At 38.6% G+C, this 23,391-nt stretch overlaps 1 protein-coding gene and 1 long non-coding RNA gene across 2 annotated transcripts in view; one reads left to right on the top strand and one right to left on the bottom strand.

The window, feature by feature from the left end:
- LOC115210860 (kelch-like protein 9) overlaps positions 1-6,423 on the bottom strand; it is a 360,010-nt gene extending 353,587 nt beyond the window's left edge. The window contains exon 1 of the mRNA XM_036502263.1: positions 6,301-6,423. The gene's annotated coding sequence lies outside the window, so the exon portion shown is untranslated. The remainder of the gene's footprint in view (positions 1-6,300) is intronic.
- Positions 6,424-6,514: 91 nt separating this feature from the next.
- LOC118763047 lies at positions 6,515-10,921 on the top strand. The gene is made up of 3 exons (XR_004998798.1): positions 6,515-6,847; positions 7,147-7,291; positions 9,929-10,921. It is a non-coding gene; the product is annotated as an uncharacterized LOC118763047 (long non-coding RNA).
- Positions 10,922-23,391: the final 12,470 nt, after the last annotated feature.

Here is a 23,391-nt window from a genome sequence, read left to right as displayed (position 1 = left end):
CATCTCCCACAACTGTCTCCTCTGTCTGCTCTAGGTCAGGGCAGAATTAGAAGTAGTTGTAACAATAGGTTAAATCTATACTCCCCAAAACACTGCATGCAGTTGTGAAGCTCCTGCTTGGCATCAATAATATATACGTATGTATTTATGCATATATGTGTGTGTATATATTTATACATACATATATATAAAATATATATATGTATGTATATATGTATATATATGGAGGCGCAATAGCCCAGTGGTTAGGGCAGCGGACTCGCGGTTGCAGGATCGCAGTTTAGATTCCCAGACCGGGCGTTGTGAGTGTTTATTGAGCGAAAACACCTAAAGCACCACAAGGCTCTGGCAGGGGGTGGTGGCGACCCCTGCTGTACTCTTTCTCCACAACCTTCTCTCACTCTTTCTTTTGTTGGCCTGCTCGCTTAGCCAGCAAGGTGGCGTCATTTGAAGGCTAAAACAATGCGAAGCGCATTGTGACCAGCGATATGTAGCAACATCTGATAGCCTGGTTGGTCACAGTGATCACAGTGATATATAAAATATATGCATAATACTAGAATTGTTTCATCACCACTTTACCAGCAAATACTTGTTAAAATATTATACACCATATCAAATAGATTTAAAATATTACATTGCATCAGTATTATCACTTCAAGCTGAAGCATTGGTGTAACCATGACATTCTGGTGATCTGATGAGCTAGCTTTCTTTATTGACACTGATTTGTAAATACAGAATTGCATTACAATGTATAGCATGCATATTAGCACAGACGTGTAAATATAATTTATTATATATCACAATTATTATTACATGATGAAGGCTGCAAAACAGCTGTAGTCCTAAGGATGACAAGTGGTTAACTAAATATATTCACCTCTCATATTTCCTGACATGTTATGGTTGAGAGACAGACAGACAGATAAAGATATATAAGTATAGATTGCTTAAATATTATACAGATTTTATATATTAAGAAAAAGGAGGTAGTCTGACTATCTCCTTTTTCTTTATATATATATATATATATATATAAACAAGTAAGTACATAAATGCAAAACAAGGTGGAAAAAAGAGTACTTGAATACCAAAGACAGAGTAATATGCTTTTATTAAAAGCTGCAAAGTCTTCACAAACTGTTACTCAGAGTTTCATGTTACAATTCATCAGACAGCTGTGATTATAACGTATGATCACAACTGTCCAACGAACAGTAATGTGAAATTCTAAGTAACATAGGCACAGGAGTGGCTGTGTGGTAAATACCTTGCTTACCAACCACAAGGTTCAGTCCTACTTCATGGCACCTCGGGCAAGTGCCTTCTACTATAGCCTAGGGCTGACCAAAGCCTTGTGAGTGGATCTGGTAGACAAAACTTAAAGAAGCCCATCGTATATGTGTATATATATATGTATGTATATGTATGTATGTATGTGCATATATTTGTGTGTCTGTGTTTGTCTCCACAACATCGCTTGACAATCAATGCTGGTGTGTTTATGTCTCCATAACTTAGTGGTTCAGCAAAAGAGACAGATAAAATAAGTACTAGGCTTACAGTTTGCTTGATTAGAAGTGGTGCTCCAGCATAGCCACAGTCAAATGACTGAAACAAGTAAAAAAATAAAGGAGTCCGTGATGATTTTTTCAGCTTTGATATATAATGTATACGTTATACATATACATTATACATACATATATATATATCAGTATGCGTATATGACAAAGTGCAAATGTGTTGAGAGAACAATTGGGCATAAGATGAGTAGACTATACAGGTATGTTCATGAGATGCAGGTGGATGATAACTGCTTTATAAAGGAGTGTGGATCATTTAAAATGGCTGGAACATGTGGAAGAGGGAGATCCAGGAGGTCATAGGAAGAAGTAATGAAAACTGATCTCAAGATTTTGGGCCACATGGTGGAGATGACACAGAATGAAGATGATAGGCTTGGTAAGACCTCTTCATTGCAGAGAAAATAACCAGATCCAGCTGATTTCTTTCAACATTTCCTAACCTAGGATGAGTGTTGGCTCATCGCTTTGAGTCAGATACAGAGAGACAATCCATGCAGTGGAAAACACTGCTCTGAAGGTCAAGGTCATTTCATCAGCAGGGAAGGTGACTGCCTCAGTTTTTTGGGATGCAAAAGACAATGCGTGCATTGACTATTTTCAAAAGGGCCACATCATCAATGGAGTACTATGCCAACTTACTGAGGCAGTTACAAAAGGCTAACAAGACGAAACGCCCAGGAAAACTAAAGAAAGGGGCCGTCTTGTTTCATCATGACAATACTCCAGCACAAAAGTCCTTGGTTTCAATGGCTGATGTACGTGACTGTGGCTTTGAACTGGTTAATCATCCTCCCTAGTCTCCTGATTTGGCACCATCTGATTATCAATTGTACCCCAACATGGAAAAACACTTGGCTGGGAACTAGTATTGCAGTGATGATGATGTCTTTTTGACCAACAGGATGAAAGCTTCTACACCAGTGGGATGCAAATATTGTAACATTGATGGAAGACATATGTGGATCACATAGGGAACTGTGTTGAAAAATAGACCACATTTGGTCACATTCTATGAGAGTATCTTGGTTAGCCTATGAACTTTTCAGCCAACCGTCTTATGTATGTGTAAATATACACACCCACATACGATATATATAATCTTTACAGCCACTACACATTCTTTATTTTCTATCCTTGTTTCTTTTTGTTCTCCTTTTCTGTGGAAGTGCATCGGCTTGAAACATTAAAGACTTTTTCACTTCCCAAGCATTAAACTAATACATCTGTTTGTTGTCTACATATATATATAGGGGGAGAATTCACAAAAAAAACAAAAGACAAAGACAGGTGGTGTAGACAACAAACAGACGTATTAGTATAACGCCCAAGAAGTGGAAAAGTCTTTAACGTTTTGAGCCTACACTCTTCCACAGAAAGAAACAAGGAGAGAAAATAAAGAATGTGTAGTGGCTAGCGATCTATCATGGCATATAGATATATAAATGTATGCATGTGTGTGTGCATTTGTACATACATATGTATGTATGTATGTATGTATACATATATGTATGTACATACATAGAGTAGCTTCTCCTGGACCTGTGTTAGATGCATTATATCCCAGCTAGAAGGATATGCCTTTGCTATCCAGAAACAGGAAATAGCTACAAAATTCCTGATAAAATAGAGAGACAGAGATACCACTAAACTCAGCTATGCTATACCAGTGTGGAAGATATCACCCACATCATCAAAATCAGCTGCTCCAAAATGTCTATGCAATACTTGTTTCTAAGGCATGAAATAGTTGCAAAAACTATTTACTATTTACAATGCTATCTACAAGATTGATGCAAGATGGATTACTCTGACGAATACATCAAAGGCATGTCAGACGCCTTTAAAAGCAAGGAATACTGATGGAACACTACAACAAAAGCAGCAGTTTGGTGCAAACATAACAGACCTGATATTGTTTTGTGGAACAGAGAACAAAAGTCATGCACTGGTGAAGAGGTCAGCTGCTCAGCAGATGTGAATGTACCATCAAAGGTCCAAGATAAAGAGAACATGAATTAATGTGAAACATACAGCTCTTGTATGCTGACTATAAATTCTCATTTTGTATCTATCATCATAGGTACATTTGGCTATGAACCTACAGATTTACACAAAAATAAACAGGAAATACTAGATTTTTCAAAGAAAGAGCTAAAAAAAACAAAAAAACTGACACGCATTCTCTAAATCCAATCTATTAGCGGCACAGTGAAGATTTGTAAGACATTCCAAAGATTCTCCATCTGAGATTTTTAGATGAACAGATGCACACACTTGGGTGTGTGCATCAACAGTTCAACCAACACACCAACTCAACCACACATTTACAAACACTGGGAACTCTCTTAATTCAAAAAGTCTTGTCACTTTGTTAGCGACTGGCTCGAACTCTCTCAAGAAGAACTTAAATAAAACTTAAAAGACAAAATCGCTCCAGAATGGCTGCAGTCAAATGACAGAAACAAGTAAAAGAATAAAAGAATACATACATACATAAGCTAATTTGAAGACTACAGATCCAATCCATCACTGGAACTGTAAAAATCTGTAAAATTTTCCAGAAGTTTATCATTTTAAATATATATGAGCATGTCTAAATATTCAACTATATGCATGAGAATACACACATAAAACAAAATATACAAATCTGCACTTATACATACATACAAACAAACAAAAATACCCTGTTGTTGGTGTTGAAATTCCAATGAAGGCATTTTGGATCTATGTTAGAAACCAGCTCTTTCTCTATTGACAAGAAATCTTGAAATAAAACTGAATAATGACATGCATACATACATGCTTTTAAGCATGTACGCTTTTATGTATGTGTCATTTATAGAAACAGCTGCAACTTCATAAATTCTACGATTTCCAAACTTTGGATAACTGTGATCAATAGAAAAAGTAGTATATGAAATGGTAAATAACAAATCATATTCTGTGACAACATTTCTCATGTCATATTGGTCACAATTTTTGCTGAGATGACAAATGAAAAACTCCGATTACTGACATATGAAGTTTGAAGTTTCAACTTCCAGTAAATGTATTAAAGAATTCTTATTGAGTACTCCTTTCTCATTCACACAATCATATATACACGTGTGTGGGCGTTTACATACAAACACACATATCTATATATACATACATATTTGACCTATATATGTATATATATATATATGCATATGTATGCATATATATATATGTATGATTACATGCACACATGTATACTTATACACACACACACACCAGTGACGTAGCAAAAGGGTGCCGCCCGGGACAGCCCTTGCGTAAGAAGCCCCATAAAAGCATAGCCCAGGGGGCACCGCCCCCAACACCCTCGCTTTGCTACCGATACGCACGCATGCACTTATACACACGCACACACACACACACACATATATATGTGTGTGTGTGTGTGTATATGTATAAAGGACAGGCCAAAAGTCAGGAAACGGTTTCACAATTTAATTAACTCATTCATTTTTAGTTTTAATTGGTGTCATGTACTGCACACGTATAGCAATGTACGCAAAATATGTGTGTGTGTGTGTGTGTGTGTGTATATGTATAAAGGACAGGCCAAAAGTCAGGAAACGGTTTCACAATTTAATTAACTCATTCATTTTTAGTTTTAATTGGTGTCATGTACTGCACACGTATAGCAATGTACGCAAAATATGTGTGTGTGTGTGTGTGTGTGTATGCGTGTGTGCGCGAGTGCGTATGTATGTATGTATGTATTTATGTACATATGTACTTATGTTTGTATTATATAGTATGATATATTTATAAGCTTCCAAATTTAGAAAGCAGATTCTCAGGGGAACGTCAGAGCACACGCACAAACCGCTAGAAATATTTTTAAAAATATATCCAGTCTTCCGGGCACATGGCCTCTTTCGGTTCCACACCCTCACAAGCGGAACTGAAAACTGAATGGCCGATCCATTCATCGAAAGCGTGTTTACTATATTCCTCACGCACCATTCATGAAATCTCCTAATAGTAACCGCGACTATATACATACATGCATATATATACTTACACACAAATACATACGTGCACATAGATACATACATACGCACGCACGCACGCACGTGTGTATGATGTGTATATATTTTAATTTTTGACATTGTCACAAAACGACAGTTATCTTTCAAGGGAGGGTTGTGATTACATTACATCAACGTCAGTACATTTACGACCCCCGAATAATATGAAAGCAGTGAAGTTGATATGGACGGGTTTTGAACTTAGAATGTATAATATCAGTTAACTAAATAGAACAAGGTATTTTTGTCTAACCGCTCAATCTATTCTGCAAATCCAGACGATGATGATAATAGGCGTTAAGAAGCATCTAACTGCGATAATATGCATAACGGCAACGAGACATGGAGCCCGGGCTAATGAAGATGGTCGCCCGACATGCTTGAAATAGCAGTCATATATCTTTCTAATCACTCGCACCACCATTAAATTTGAAAATATACTTAAGAAACGGAATGACACATTGAATAATGTAGCCCTAGATTCACTATAAAAGACGGAATGGTTTCAGCTGGAATGTCTTTGATCATAAGGTTTGCACGATCGGCGGGGAAGATCTAGGGTTAAAAAAAATAACATCAACAAGAACGAAAAGAAAGAATAATTATAATATGCACAATAATAATAATGATAATAATAGTTTCATCATACGTACATATATTGGTAGCCATAGTAGGATAAACCAGTGGTAAACGAGTAAAATGTACTATAGAAAGTGGATTGTCCAAAGTGTAAGAAGAAAAAATAATAATAGTGAATGACGGTTATACGGCGACGATGACGGTTTCTGTAGTAGAAGCAGCAGCAGCAGCAACAGCAGAATAGCAGCAGCAGCAGCTACACTGCAGTAGTAGTAATAGTATTCGTAGTGTCAGCAACAGTATCTACTGCAGTAGTAGCTGTGGTATGTACTATTATAGCCGTTAATTGATATCAATAAGTATAGTAAAGAGTGTTTTTCACTAGTGTTGTTGTTGTTTAGTCCCAATTTATCCTTCATCGAGCAAAACCATTCTGAAAAGCATTCCAGCCGTAACTATCTTTAACCCCACCCCACAACGCCAACCGCATTCTATTTAGGGCTACATTATCCATTCTACCTTTCCTATTTTTACAAGTTGGAAGGGTATGTTTTTGAGGCTAATTTAGTTGCTAAAGTAGAGGCTTCGGTACGTTTTGTTGTTGTTCTTGTTTAACCCGAGGTAAGTCCTAATTGAAAAGAGCTATAATCCCATCGTTTTCAGTATCAGACTTTTATACATTATCCAATATCCTTTCCTTTATTTAACGCTGTAGAGGGTGCGATTTGAGGTAAATTTGGCTAAATATTTCTGAGAGGTTTAACGTCTACGTAGAAACCCCGTTTATTGCTTAAAGGGTGGTCGGTGGAGTAACTGAATCAGTGAGATGTCAGCGGATAAACTGTCTGACGGTATTTAATCGTGTTATTTAATATTCCGAATTGAAATTCCGTCGAGGTCACATTTGCTTTCATCCGTAGGGACTGAGCACAAGTTACCAATCAAGCCCTAAGGTCCATAAAATCAGGACGATGCTAAAAAGGAAGCACATGCTTAGACCACCAAAGAAGGGGATGCCACAGAATTTTTTCCAATGCTGGATTTTAAGACTGCTGCAAATAAATGGTATAACAGACTTTTTTTTTTTTCTTAATGAATTAGATACCTTAAATATAAGTTGCTAATTTATTCATATTAATTACTGCTATATAGTGTTTAATAAGTAAAATTAAAAACAGATATACAGCTCTGGAAGTCGAGCCTACGGGTTAGTCGAGAAGAAACCCCTTACTTTTAGTCAGTTATTTCACATTTAGTGATTATTTATAAATTTGCAGGGTTTGGGAGTCACCTAGATTAACGAGATTGTTGTCAATAATGTTCCTCTAAATATTACCAAGCCAATATATATATAGGTTAAGACACGTGCAGGAAAGGAATGTCTAAGGAGCCACATTCTGATGAGGAAACTCTGGGTACAGTGATTAGCGTAGGGCATGAGGGGGTGGGGTGGGGTTCAACACAAAATGGGTAACGAGAGTAAGAGAGATCTGTAAATAGTAATACTGAAGTAAAGTTAGCGTGAACTCAGCCAGCTTCAAGAAGTTGAGAATTTGTTTTCATGTCTTGTTACAACAGACAGGTCAAAGAGAAACCATTGCTGGGGCAGTATGTGAAGCTTCCTCAGCTGGCCTTAATCAAGTTTGGGATACAAAAGACTATGTCCTTATACAAAGTATGCAGCACCGGTGGCTATGTTGTAGTTCTTACCTTTACCACATATGTGCCTTTGTGGCTCTGTTACTGCTGTCGTTGATAGGTAGTATTAATAAGGCACTGAACAATATACCTTGTGGTATTTACTATTGTCCTTTTTTTTGCATTCTGTGTTCAGAATGAACTGAAGTAGACTTTCTATTTTTCATTTTTCTGGAGTTGGTAAAATATGTGCTGATCAAATCCAGGAACCTGTTTAATTAATTAGTCATGCCATTCCTCCTAAAAATGTGTGGCAATGTGCCAGTGTTAGAAATCGCAATATCTAACAATAGATTTAGCACTGGGGTATTCAGTAACACTCTCAACATTTTGAGTTCAAATCCCACTATAGCCAACCTTGTAAGTGCTGGAGTTGATTAAATTACCTACATGCCACTTTGCAAATTTGAGATATTGTACCAGTGAAACCATTACTACAGCTGCTGTTGTTGTTGTTGTTGTTGTTAAGCAACAAGACGGGTAAGGGTGATTAGGTGATGGTTTAGGGCTTAGGGGCGGGAGACCCCAGACCTTGGGAAAAAAAACTTTGGTCGTCTTGTTGTAGTCGAAGGCTCTTCGTTGACACCCGATACCACTGGGAGGTGGCCCTCAAAGTCGCTTGAAATGGAGATCTCCAGGTCCAAATTCTTGAATGGCTGCTGCTGCTGTCGTTTAATTCAGGGCCAGTTTTGCTTGACATTCTAGCTATGACCATCCCATCTTTTAGACGCACATAGGACCAGTATTATGTAATGAGATTGTTCCTTATATCAGAAAATAAGGTATGATTTGAAATGGATTTGACTGCTATTAATAACAGAGTGACTCTATAGGACAGTCATAAGCAAATTGTGACCCATGGGACTTTCTGAATAGCAAACCTAAATTACTTTGAATTTGTTTTAGATCTGAAGTTTACTTCTGATATAAAAAGTTGCCTATGCCTGCTATGATAGAGTGTTGTTGTTGTTGGTATTGTTGATATTGTTTTTATTGCTTACTCAGGAGGTCGATGTACAGTTCCTATGACCTATGCAGACTATTCAAGACTCACAAGATTGATACATAGATTAAGGAGTTGTATTTTGAATGTTACAAATAAAAACATTCTTCAATAATTATGACTTTAAACTGTATCCAGTAGAAGGGCCCTGGTTTGAGAGTTCCAAGTTTTTGAGGAGTGCGGAACCACTATTTAGCTTGCCAGGGTCCTAGCCATGGATTAAATACCATGTAACCACCAAACAAGAGTACACTGTAATCATGGGATGCAGCATGGTGGGTGTGAACAATTTCAGCAAATGAATAGGCCCATCACCAGACTTTGGTGCCTGGGGGTGCATCAGAATATTCTGGGTAGGCTCTAATTTGTATTGTGGGAAGGTTTTTGTTAAACTGTATTTTCTAAATCTGAGGGTAGACCGATGAATAGTAAGAGTACAATACTGTCCAGTGCACTCCCTTAGCAATGGCCAGGCAAATGAATGTTATTAAAGCAATGGTGGTTATCACTTGATGCTGAATGAATGAACAGAAAATGAACTCTTAATGGACTGGATCAATCAGTTCAGTGAGCAAACTACTGCTATCTTCTATCATCGTGACATGCACAAATGAGATATTTCAGCTGGCAAAAGACCAGTGTGACTAAAATCCAGGCTAGATGTTCATGCCGCATCACCCCACTAGGACATTTGGCATGGAAGGATTGCATTGGTCCAGGCAAGTCATCCAACTAAATAATGAATTGATTAACCCTTTAGCATTTAGATTTCTTTGTCAAATGTAAAGCTTATTTATTCACATTGAATTAACCATGCATTATCTTGTAACTAAGATTTCGATTATAGGATTGCTTACGAGGGGTGTATGAAAAGTTTTGAGCCTAATCTAGAAACAGGGCTGCAAGGTAGCTGAAACAATTTTTTCTGGTAAGTACAGTCTTTTCGGAGTATTCTTGCTCATTTTCGTGATTCTGATATTTTTATTATTTTTTTGTTACAGATTTTTGAATAAACAAGTGTCGAGGTTACAAGGAAAATGGAGAAAACTGTGAATCGTGCTGTCATGAAGTGCCTTCATTTGAAAGGCATGACTCCATCAGAAATCCATTAAGATATGGTGAGAACCTTAACAGACAATGCTCCTTCATATGCAACAGTCAAATGCTGGGTAAATGAATTCCAGCATGGCAGAGAGAGTGTGGAAGATGATCCCAGACCAGGGAGGCCTCCAACTGCAACTACCAAGGAGAACATTGACCTTGCTCTTGGTATGATAATGCAAGATCATCAAATATCATGTCACCAGATAGCTGAGAGACTGGGCATCTCAAATGAAAGAGCAGACAACATTGTGGCAAAAGAACTTGGGTTCTCAAAGGCTTCTGTAAGGTAGGTCCCTTGCCTTTTGATTCCTGAACAGAAACACACCAGGTGCACTTTGCCCACGAGCAATCTGGAACTGTTTGAAGCCGATGAAGAGAATTTTCTTGCTCGTTTTATTACTATGGACAAAAGATGGGTTCATCACTACCAGCCTGAAACCAAAGAACAATCAAAGCAGTGGAAGCACACATCTTCCCCTATCCTAAAGAAGGCCAGGTCATTCCTTCAGCTGGCAAGGTCATGGCATCAGTTTTTGGGATTCTCAAGGTGTCTTGCTGATCGATTACCTTGAAAAGCTACTGTAATGCCACGACAATACTCCAGCCCACACCTCAGTGGTTGCCATGGCGACAATTCGTGATTGTAGATACAAACTTGTTCCCCATCTGCCTTATTCTCCAGACTTAGCCCCCTCTGACTTTCATCTATTCCCAAAAATGATAAAAAGCCCTGGTTAGTTGCCATTTTGCCACTGACAATGACGTCATAGACACTGTAGGACGTTTCTTAGAGTCTCAAACAAAAGAGTTCCTCTACGCCGGGATAATGGCACTTCAGCACCACTGGAGAAAGAGTTCAGCCGTCAAAGGGGACTATGTTAAAAAATAAATCATCAGAAGTCTTGTACTATGTTTTGTTTTTTGAGGCTCAAGACTTTTTAGACACCCCTTGAACGTTTAGAATGACATTGTAGGGTAGGTGTGAGAGACTGTATTTGGCCATTTTGAACATAAGACAAATAGAATATTTTGGCTGGGTATGGTTGGATTGAATGCGAAAGGGTTAAAGTTTCCCTCTAAGTTGGAGAAATAAAACAACCACGATAAAGAACCTAAAGGTAATTACTAGTGACTCTCAAAGAAGAGGAGAAATAATTTCAAGAAGTTATGGATTAATCTCTAAGAGTTAATTCACATACTGAGGAAATTGTCTGATTTTGTTTGCAGATAAGGAGCAAATATGGACATTTGTTTTTACCTGTAGCCTGCTTGAACAGTTTATAAAGAATTTTAGGGAAAGAATAGATTTACAAATAGAACTATTTATTTATTTATTTTATTCTATTTATCTATTTTTTTACAAAAAGTTTCAAATAATTTAGGATGGTAGACATTTGCATTACTCTTTTACTTGTTTCAGTCATTTGACTGTGGCCATGCTGGGGCACTGCCTTTAGTCAAGCACATCGACCCCAGGACTTATTCTTTGTAAGCCTAGTACTTATTCTATCGGTCTCTTTTGCCGAACAACTAAGTTACAGGGACGTAAACACACCAGCATCGGTTGTCAAGCGATGTTGGGGGGACAAACACAGACACACAAACATATACACACACACATACATACATATATATACATACAACGGGCTTCTTTCAGTTATCATCTGCCAAATCCACTCACAAGACTTTGGTTGGCCTGAGCCTATAGTAGAAGTCACTTGCCCAAGGTGCCACATTGTTGACAAATTAAATGAGCTAAGGAAATAACTCAGATATACCATTTGAGTTCACATGAATTTGGATAAATAAAGAATGATATATTCGATGACATCATCATTTATCTAACATCCATGTTCCATGTTGACATGACCTGGACAGTTTAGCTGGCTATGTCATATACTAGAAACATGGAGAAAACAAAAACCTATAAACAGTTAGCAACACATATAAAGACGACATAATTCCAATGAATTAAGAATGAATCTCTCAAAGTTAATTATATATGTTAAAGAGTAGGAATGTCTGATCTTTCTTTGCAGAGAAGAGACATCTAGAGACATGCTCTAGTCTTTTTGATTTAACTTCATAATTATAATATAGTCTAATCAAGCCTACTTTAATCAATTGACTAAGATTCTTAACACTTTTGGCAGTCAATATTAGCTGTGCATTTGCACATTTGTGCTGGCTTGGACAAGACTTTTTTCCCTTCTTCTCAGTGTTATGTAAGTCACTCTACTGAAAGTAATATGATCCACTCTTCTCAATACTTCAGTCTTTCTCATTGATGTTGGATCCACTTTATCTGAGCAAAAGGATAAGACAATGATGACAATAGATACTAACAATGTGATATAGAACTAGTTAGAGTTGTGGGCCAGAAATTTTAAGAATCATTATGCTACAGGGATCCCTCCCCTGTGTCTGGAGTGTGTTAATAGGTGTTTCTTTTGTAAAAAAATATCCAAGACAAGATTAAGATATTTGGTTGGTTTGATCCACACAAACCTGACCTCCTACTATTTTACATTGTCACACGATGTTTCTCACACACACACACATGCATGCACACACACACACATTTTGTGATATACATACATGTGTATGTATTTATATAATATGTATATATGATCAACATCAGTGGAAATTGCAGCTGTGGTTAAGCAAACCATCTGATCGTGGCCGTTGCCGGCGCTGCCCCGTCTGGCCTCCGTGCCGGTGGCACGTAAAAGCACCGTCCGTTCGTGGCCGTTTGCCAGCTCCGTCTGGCACCTGTGCGGGTGGCACGTAAAAAGCAGCCACTACACTCACGGAGTGGTTGGCGTTAGGAAGGGCATCCAGCCATAGAAACACTGCCAGATCAGACTGGGCCTGATGCAGCCTTCCGGCTTCACAGTCCCCAGTTGAACCGTCCAACCCATGCCAGCATGGAAAGCGGACGCTAAAGGATGATGATGATGATGATGTATATACCTGTATATGTGTATATACATCACCTGTGCTTTCCATCCACTTCATTCCCCTTCCCTCCAGGTACCTCTCAATCTCACCTGTTGAATCTCTTTCCCACAGCATATCCTCCTAACGACCCTTCCACCACTCTCATTTTGTAATCTTGTGAACCTACCAACCCTCTCACCCTGCTCGATCCTTGGTTCAACTTCATTTACACCCCACTCATCTACCCTCTACATTTTGTTTCTCTCTCTCTCTCTCTCTCTCTCTCTCTCTTTCTCTCTCTCCGCTCTCCATCTTCTTTCTTTGTCTTTCTCTCTCCTACTGAGGTAACCATGTATCTTCTTTACTGCAAGGCATTTCTGTTCCCACTACTCATACTTCTCTCATTCGGCACAAAGCAACCTTCCTCAATACTAACCCCTCCCTCATCCAAGGGGTCTAGTCTTGTAAATTATTTGGTGACTTCATCCTGCTGATGCCATATAAAAAAGCATCCAGTACACTCTGTAAAGTGATTGGCATTAGGAAAGGCATCCAGCTGTAGAAACCATGCCAAAGCCGACAGCAGCCTTGGCACAGTCCTCTGACTTACGAGCATGGAAAGTAGACATTAAATGATGATGATATGTATGTATGTATGTATGTATGTATGTATGTATGTATGTACATATGTATGTATGTATGTCCATATACATGTTGTACAAGCTTTGTAAACAAAACTTTCATTCATAGTGTCATTTGTTTCTAGCTCTCTGCATAAAAATTGTTTATTGTTAATAGACTGAGAGATTATTGGAAACAAGTCAGGCTTGTTGGCAACAGGAAGAATACCTCAGCGTAGAAAAAATTTCTGTCGTTACATTCTCTCAACCCATGCAAGCATGCAAAAGTAGATGTTAAAGCAACGATGATAATGTTGTTATATATATATATATATATATATATATATATATACGCACACATGTACATATGTATGTACTTGTATGTATATATACATATGTGTGTGTATACATATGTATGTACTTGTATGTATATATACATATGTGTGTGTATACAAACATATATGTGTGTGTGTGTGTGTGTGTAATATATATTTCTAGTAGTCATTATAGGTTTGTTATTGATTGGATTATTCAATTGCCCCCATTGATCAGTTGAGAAGAATTGAATGATCTAGAGAATTAATGCTACTTTTACTAGTCATTTCTGGTTACACACACACAAACACACACACACACCACACACACACACACACACACACAAACACACACACACACATAACCAATAAGGAGCCACCATGCATGTAAAGGCATAATGGGATCTGACTTCACTTGAACACATGGAAACACAGACTAGCATGAATGGTAAGCCCCCAAAATCTAGGAGCATAGTGATCAGGGGAGGCAAATTAACAAATAGAATCAAGCTGCACTTGCAAGGAGAGGCTATTCCATCAATAGTGGAAAATCTAGTCAAATGCTTTGGGAGGAAGTCTGACAATTCACTCTCTGACAGAAGTAATGGTCACCAATACTGAGAAGCAAGCAGAAGAGTGGCTGAAATACAAGGCATGACTCTACCAACACAGATTTCTCCCAAGAATCATGTGGTTATTGACAGTGTATGGGATTCTAATGATAAGAGTAGAACGAGGGGAGATGAAGGTAAACAAATACCTCTGAAGGTGGCTAGGTGTCCCTCCAAGCTTCATTTCAATAAGCGAGTACATAAAATATGAAAATCTCAAACTTCCTCTGTCATCCATGGTGGTGGAATTCAAGTTTGTGAAATGTAGAGCTGTAATGATGTACAGGAACTCCCAGGATGAGCATATCAGACATGCAGGTATCATAACAAGGTTTAGGCAAAAGTTGGTGGCTAGCATCAGAGTTGCAGAGACTGCAAGCATGCTGAAACTGCACAGCATCATTGGAATCACATGCAGTGGATGGCAGAATCTTAGTTCTTCCCATTTCCAACAATGGAAGAAGGCAGATATTATTAGAGAGAGAGAGGTGAGTCATGATCCAGCATTGAAGCTGGAGGAAGAAAGAAGGTCAAGAGTTGTGGAGCTGGTATCTCAAGGAGCTTGGACTAAATGGGACCTCCCTGAAATGAAGGTCACATGGCTAGACTTGTGAAGACTGGAACCTTTCCATATCTCTTTCCTGCTGTGGAGGGTGTGTGACTCAGTCTCAATACCTACAAACCTGCACAGATGTGTAGACTTTGCAGTAAAACGGGCACCCTGGCACTTATCTTGTCAGGGTCCAAAATAGTACTTACTCAAGGGAGATACAAGTGACACCATGATAAGGTGCTTGCAACACTTGCCCACAGTCTGGAACAGGAAAGGTTCAAGAAATACTATCAACAGGGGAAGATAACAGCAGCAATCAAGTTTGTGAAAGAGGGACAAAAGCCATCAAAAAGGACAAAGTGCCTACTACACAGGGCCTAATCATAGGGATATGAAAGTGGGCATGAGGAAAGACTGCAGTTTCTCCAGATCATCCATACAACACTGAAGCCAGGTGTAGTTTTGTGGTCTGAAAAGGCAAGTAAAATAATTTTGATTAAGCTTGCAGTCCCAAGAGTGTGATCAAGCCTACAAAGTACAAGAGCCTTCTGCAGGATTGCAGGGAGAAAGGATAGTGTTACACAGCTTTTCCAAGTCAAGGTTGTCTGTAGGGAAATCTTCTGCCCATCCGGTATGGAAGAGGCTTACAGCCATTGGAATGAAAGGAAAAGAGTGAAAGGGTAGTTGTGTGTAGGATAGGGGAGGCAGCAGAGAGAGCTGCTTATAGAGCAATATAGGGGAGTTAAACTGGAAGTTAAGCTTGTCTAGAGGCCTAACATTCTAGAGAAGGTCTGAGTACAAAGATTACTGTTGTTGCTTGCAGAGTTGGATTCAACAAAGGTGATGGATCCTGGATAAATGAATGAATCAGGAATGTCTGAGTTAAGACAGGACAAGACCAGCTAGGTCCAATGAACAGAGGCCATTAAAGAATCAGTGAAAAGCCAGAGAGAAGAGACAGCCAGCCTGTGAACCAGAGGCTGGAGTATGTCTGCAAGTGATTTATGCCAGTCAGTCAAAGGAATTTTCTCTGGATGAGAGTAACACTTCATTGTTGGCTTCATCTGTGCTTGGTAGAAAGTCAGTGCTGGAAGTGAGGTGTTGAAATATGTTTTGTCTCCCAGTCTTTGTGAAGAGGTCCAAGCTATGATAAGGAACTGCTTTCATCAGGAAAGAAATTCAATGAAGTCTAACATTTAAAGAGACATTGCTTGTGATTTTAGTAGTTAAAAGGGACATGTTTAACATAGCCTCACTGGAAGATGCTTTTAAGATCTCTGTTCTTCCAATCAGTATAGATTTGATATGTGGTACCTGTGTTGCATATGAAAGATGCATCATTGGGGAATGTTGAGAAGGAGACTCCCCTTCTCATGTGAAGCTGACTTTAATCACTGTTTCGTAATTATGATACATCCTCTAGATAATTCTAACAAATCAGGAATTTATGTTGCATGGTATATATCTGTATTTATGTATGTTATTCAAACACATTTCTTGCCACTCTGAGTTATTTCTCTCAGCTCATTTTTCTATAAATTATGCAAATTATCTAGGCCTTAAATATGTTTTACCCCTTTTTGTATAAGTCTAAGGCCCTTGGCCACTGGAAATAAATGATGTAAATTTTTGTGCTGGTGGTAGCTATTGAACTAAAAACATATGAGGGTGGGTTGAAAAGTTCATAGGCTGACTCAGGAGCAGTGAAGCTAGAGCTGTGAAACCTTCCAAGCATTAATTTCAACTTTTTTTAGTAATAACTGCATTGTTTCTTTCCAGGTAAACTGACATCAGACTGATCAAAGAAAACTTTAAAAGTAACTCGTAACTTCTCTTCAAAATGGACAAAATTTGGCATTATTCTGTTATCAAGTACCTGCAGAAAAACGGTTTAGCTCCCAAGAACATTAATGCTGATATGGTTACGATACTAAGAGATGGTGTTCTAACTTTATCTACAGTGCAAAAGTGGGCAGCTGAATTTAGGAAGGGAAGAGAGAATCATAAAGATGACTAAAGACCTGGACATCTTGCAGCTGCCACCACTGAGGAAAACATTGATCATGTTCATAACACAGTGGTGGATGACAGGCAGTTAACTATAAATCAAATAGCCAATACATATCCTGTGAGATAGTTGAGAATATTCTGCATAATGACTTTAGCACAATGAATATTTCTGTTCAGTGGATGCCTCATCTTCTGACACCTGATCAAAAAGTGCATCAGGCTGGTGGAAAAATCTGACATTGCTTGAGGCAGATCCAGCTTGCTTCCTTGAATGTTTCCAAACCTAGGATAAGTGTCAGGCTCATCACTTATTGTGAAGACCAATGTTTGATAGGAGCTTTTTATGTGCTACCAGCATGGGTACTAGATATGTGACACTGGCATTGGCCATATTGCCTCTATGAGGCCCAGTGCTCAAAAGGTGCTTTTTGTGTGCTACTGGCATCGGCCATGACTACAATTTCACTTGGTTTAGCAGGTCTTCTCAAGCACAGCATATTATCAATGCTCTCAGTCACTAGTCATTGCCTCCATGAGGCCCAACATTCAAAGATCATGCTTCACCACCTCATACAATGTCTTCCTAGGTTTACCTCTTCCACAGGTTTCCTCCACAGTTAGAGATCAGCATTCTTTACACAGCTGTCCTCATCCATACACATCACAGAACCATACCAGCACAGTTGTCGCTCTTGCACACCACATCTGATGTCTCCTACGCTCAACTTTTCTTTCTAGATGCTTACACTCTGTCATACATGCACACTAACATTGCTAGCTTCATTTCTTACAAGCTTATGCATCTCCTCAACAGTCACAGCCATGTTTCACTGCCATGTCTGCCTTTCACTCAGAGGGAGAAGCCCTTTGTTGCCAACAGAGGTAGGAGCTCTCTGAACTTTGCCAAGCTTATTTTTATTCTTGCAACTATGCTCTTGGTGCATCCACCTCCACTACTGACATGGTCACCTAGATATCGGAATCTATCAACTACCTCTAGCTTATCCACCTGGCATTTGATGGAATCTATTTTCTGTACATTTTTAATGTTTATTGTACCTTCCACACACAAAAAACTATTTTCCTAGTTACCCTTCCTCTGATATTGCTGCATCCCTTATGTGTCCATAACTTGAACTGGGTACCTCTTATGGAGATTCTACATACACCTTTTCTACAGATCAAGCAAGACCTGAAAGCGTTTGTTATTTGTCTGCTTTCCTACTTACTAAGACTTTGGTTTTTGCTAGGTTAACTCTAAGGCCCTTCGATTCTAGACTTTGCTTTTTCACCTGAAATTTCTTCTATAATTCTGGTTAAAGAACAAGGTCATCAGCATAGAGGAGCTCCCAGGCGCAGCCCATCTTAAATTCTTCTGTTATTGCCTGGCGGACTATGATGAATAGGAGGGGGCTGAGGGCTGATCTTTGGTGGACCCCTACTTGTACTCTGAATTCATTGCTATACTCATTGCCAACCCTCACCTCACTGACTGCATCCGTGTACATGGCTTGTACAGCTCTCACTAACTATCCCTAGTTTCTGCATTGATCTCCAGATAAGAGATTGGGGGACCCTGTCAAAGGCTTTCTCCATGTCAACAAAAGCCAAGTACAGAGGTTTATCATTGACTAGGTACTTCTCCTGCAGCTGCCTTACCAGAAATATAGCACCAGTGGTGCTTCTCCCTGTCACAAAACCAAATTGCATTTCATCTAGACTAACTCTCTCCTTAATTAGTTTGGCTATGACCCTCTCCATGATTTTCATCACCTGATCCAACAATCTGATATTTCTAAGGTGTCACTTTTACCTTGGTCACAGTTGACTATGGTGCTGCTTCACTAGTTATTGAGTATGACTTGTTCGTGTACCATATATATGTGTGTGTGCATGTGTATGTGTTTGCGTTTGTGTGTGTGTGTGTACTATGCTATGGGCCCCTAACTCTTTGATGGTGTTGTGTGAGCACCCTCATATAAAAAATGGTATGTTCTAGTTGTTTTGGGATCTGGTGGAGCTCATCCCTCTCTAGCTCTGACCACAGAGATCCCTCTACCTGGCACTTCACCCCCATCTCACTCCCACTATGTCTTACACTCTCACTCTCTCACTCCTTTCCACTCTCTCTGTCATTCTTGATCACTCTCTCTTTCTCTTGCTCTTTCCTTCTGACTGGGTAGCCATGCATCTCCTCTACAGCAAGACACCTGTTTCTATCCTTTTGTCACACTCTAACCTGTCATCACCTGGCACAAAGCCATCTTCAATGTTCCACCTCTTAAAGGATCTTTGTCTTGCAAATTATTTGGTGACCCCACCAGTGTTGGTGCATCCAGTCTACACTGCAAAATGGTTAGTGTTTGGAAGGGCAACCAGCTATAAAAACCATGCCAAAACAGGCTTTGCTGGTGCCACACATGAGGCACTCAGTCCACTCTGTAAGGTGGTTGGTATTAGGAAGGGTATCCAACCATAAAACCCCCGCCAAAACGGACAGTGAAGCCTGGTGTAGTTTTCTGCCTTGCCAGCCCCTGTCAAACTGTCCAACCCATGCCAGCATGCAAAACACACATTAAATGATATGTGTGTGTGTATGAGCATTTAGAGTCTACATATATATGTAAAAAATCCAGGTATCATAATAGTAAAACCATTGTACTGTTATGACACCCGGATTATCTACAACTGAAGAATTTCAGTCTTACATAGACTACAGTGAAAGAGTTTAGATAGCTTGACAACCGGTGTTGGTGTGTTTACGTCACTGTAAATTCGTGATTCAGCAAGAGACCAATAGAATAAGTACCAGGCTTTAAAAAATAGTTACTGGGGGTCTATTCATTCAACTAAAAATTCAAGGTAGTGCCCCAGCATGGACACAGTCTAATGTATGAAGTAGGTCAAATATAATTTAAAAAATACACGCATAAAAATATGTATGTGTGAATCCACACACACACACACACACACCACACACACACACACACACACAAGGTGTACTTCTGTAACAGTTTTTACTAACAGACACAGTTGCTTTTTGAAGCTACATTGAAACTTTTGTGGCTTTCCATGTTTGAACATGCTTCCCCTCCACCTCTCAATAATAATAACAATAATAACAATAACAATAATAATAATAATAATAATAATAACAACAATAACAATACCAATAATAATAATAATAATAATAACAACAATAACAATACCAATAATAATAATAATAATATAATAATAATAATAATAATAATAATAATAATAATAATAACAACAACAACAACAATAACAATACCAATAGAAACGACGATGATGATGAGTAAATAGTAAACAAATAAATCAATAAAACCCTACATAATACGTAAGTAGCTTTTATTTCTCTTCTATCCCACTTTGTAGTAAAGTTATTCTAGCAAGAGTGCATGTCGACCCAAATATCCGAATATTCCTCCTCCTCTCTCTTCCTCTCTAACCTCATATCTTCCGCGCTCATCCTTCCCTACTCCTCCTCTCTTACTTCCTTCAACCCTATATCTTATGTTTTCTCTGTTAAAAATGCTTTCTCTCCTCCCCCTCTCTTTCTCTCTCTCTCTCTCCATCTTTCTCTTTTTCTCTCACGCGCTCTTTATTTTTTACCTTTCTCCCTTCTCACGCAGTAACCCAATCTTGCCCCCCCATCTCTTCCCACTCTGTCTGTCTGTCTGTCTCTCTCTCTCTCTCTCTCTCTCTCTCTCTCTCCTAAAACAATTTTCTCTCTCTCTTTCATTCACTCAGTACCCAGTTTTCAATCTTCCTTCTTTTGCCTTCCCTCTCCTCCCTCCTTTTCGCTCTCTCTTTCGCACTCTCTCTTCCTCTTTCTCTCCCGGTCATTCAGTAACAGTTTTTTTTTCACTCTGCCCCCATCTATCTATCTGTCTATCTATCTATCTATCTATCTATCTATCTATCTATCTATCTATCTATCTATCTATCTATCTATCTATCTATCTATCTATCTATCTAACTATCTACCTACATATCTACCTACATATCTATCTATCTATCTATCTATCTATCTATCTATCTATCTATCTATCTATCTCTCTCTCTCTCTCTCTCTCTCTATCTATCTATCTATCTATCTATCTATCCATCAACGCGCGCGTACACTCTCCCACACACACACAGAGGCACACACATTCCCATTCTCTCACATCTCATTTCTTACTCATTCTTCCTTCTCTCCTCACCCCCCCTCTCTCTTTCATGTTTATCTATATATTTGCTTTCTTTTTACTTCTTCACTTGAGCAGCCAATCTCTCTGTTCCTTTCGTAAAACAAATAAGAACTGATGATGTTCTGTCCGCCAAAGAGAAATACAAACAGTTCAAACACTGGAATATGTTTGAGAGCGGCGATGAAGAAGAAAAGTTAAACGTTTAATGGTTTCTTTCTTTTCGTACATATCTTCTTCCTTCACCCCCTGATCGTCCTTCGCCACCAGATCCTATTCTCTACCTTCGTTCCTCTTTAACTCATTCAATTACATTTTAGTCATTAATTTTCACTTGGATCTTTTCGGTTTGAACGGCAGTTTTTAAAAATAATTGCCACGTAACTAAACACTTTTAAACTTCGTATACTGGTAGAATGTATTTATAAAACATCTTTTTTCTCTTGGCTTTATTGAGAAAATTCTATAGTTTGTAAGATATTTGTTGTTTTTTTTTCCTTCAGTTTCTGCAATTTCAACCAATCAATGACGTCTATTGAGGTGAAAACATTCTGTGCCGCATGAATATGTCCCTCGTTTAAGAAAAAGATTGGGTTTATTTACATTTCTGAAGAAAAAATTGATACCCTTCCCCCCACCCCTAACCCTAACTAACCCTAATCCTAAAACACATTGAAATGCAATAGATCGATACTAGGGTTATAATTATGGGTGACAATTTCATATGACACCGCTAGGAAAAACTGCCTTTCAAACCGAAAAGATCCTTTCACTTTTCCCCATTTCTCTGTCTTATGTATGTATGTATGTATTTATGTATGTATGTATGTATGTATGTATGTATGTATGTATGTATGTATGTATGGTACGTACGTATGTATCCCTAATTCTTATACCTTTTCTAATATTCTGCTTGAAAATCACCCTTCAACCAACGCTAGGTTCTTTACCTTTGGACCGACAGATTTAAAAAATAATTTTTTGTAACTAAACACTTTCAAACTTCGGACACTGGTAGAATGTGTCATATAAAACATCTTTTACTCTTAGCGTTTTTGAGAAAAGCTTATATTTAGGAAGTTATTTCACGTTAAAGTTATAGTATTTCGGTAATTTCATCCAATCAATGACGTGTATTCAGCTTAATAAAATTACTGCTGTTGTTTGTCAACAAGAACTTCCGGCGGTATATTTCGTTGATTCAGTCCTTCTCGCAAAACAAATTAAGTAGAATTTGGGATTTTTTGCGGAGGGGTAAAGTGGTAACAAGAACAAGACAGTAAAAACAATTAAAGTAAAAACAATTAAAGTAAAAACAGTGAAAGACAGGACAAAGAGAATAACACAGTAAAAACAAACGATGAGGGTTGTTATGTCAAGACCATGGAAAAATTATTCTGAACGCATTAAGGAGACAGCTTATGAGAGGGACAGGATAAGCTGTCTTGTCTCGGTGAAGATAGCAGTTGGAAAGAAGGCTTCCCTTTCGTCACGTGTCAGTGACGAGAGAGTTGAGGAGGAGGAGGAGGGGGAGTAAGAGAGAGGGAACGGTGAAGGGGAGAGGAGAAGAATAGGGAAGGGTGAGAGAGAAAACCAGAAAGACTGAAGAACAAGAGAGGGAGAGAGATAGACAGAGGAGAATTAGTAAAAGTTGGAGAGTGCGCATCATAATTATCAAATTAAAACTTACTTGGAAAAGGATGCGTGGTGTTCGATCATATAATAATATAAATAATATATACATACATATATGTACATACCTACATCTATACCTATATATACATGTATATATGGGTACAGGACATATTAAAGTAAAAACAGTGAAAGACAGGACAAAGAGAATAACACAGTAAAAACAAACGATGAGGGTTGTTATGTCAAGACCATGGAAAAATTATTCTGAACGCATTAAGGAGACAGCTTATGAGAGGGACAGGATAAGCTGTCTTGTCTCGGTGAAGATAGCAGTTGGAAAGAAGGCTTCCCTTTCGTCACGTGTCAGTGACGAGAGAGTCGAGGAGGGGGAGTAAGAGAGAGGGAACGGTGAAGGGGAGAGGAGAAGAATAGGGAAGGGTGAGAGAGAAAACCAGAAAGACTGAAG

The sequence above is a fragment of the Octopus sinensis genome, linkage group LG4 (genome assembly GCF_006345805.1).
Source record: "Octopus sinensis linkage group LG4, ASM634580v1, whole genome shotgun sequence".
Taxonomy (NCBI): domain Eukaryota; kingdom Metazoa; phylum Mollusca; class Cephalopoda; order Octopoda; family Octopodidae; genus Octopus; species Octopus sinensis.
This window is presented reverse-complemented; position numbering and strand designations above follow the sequence as displayed.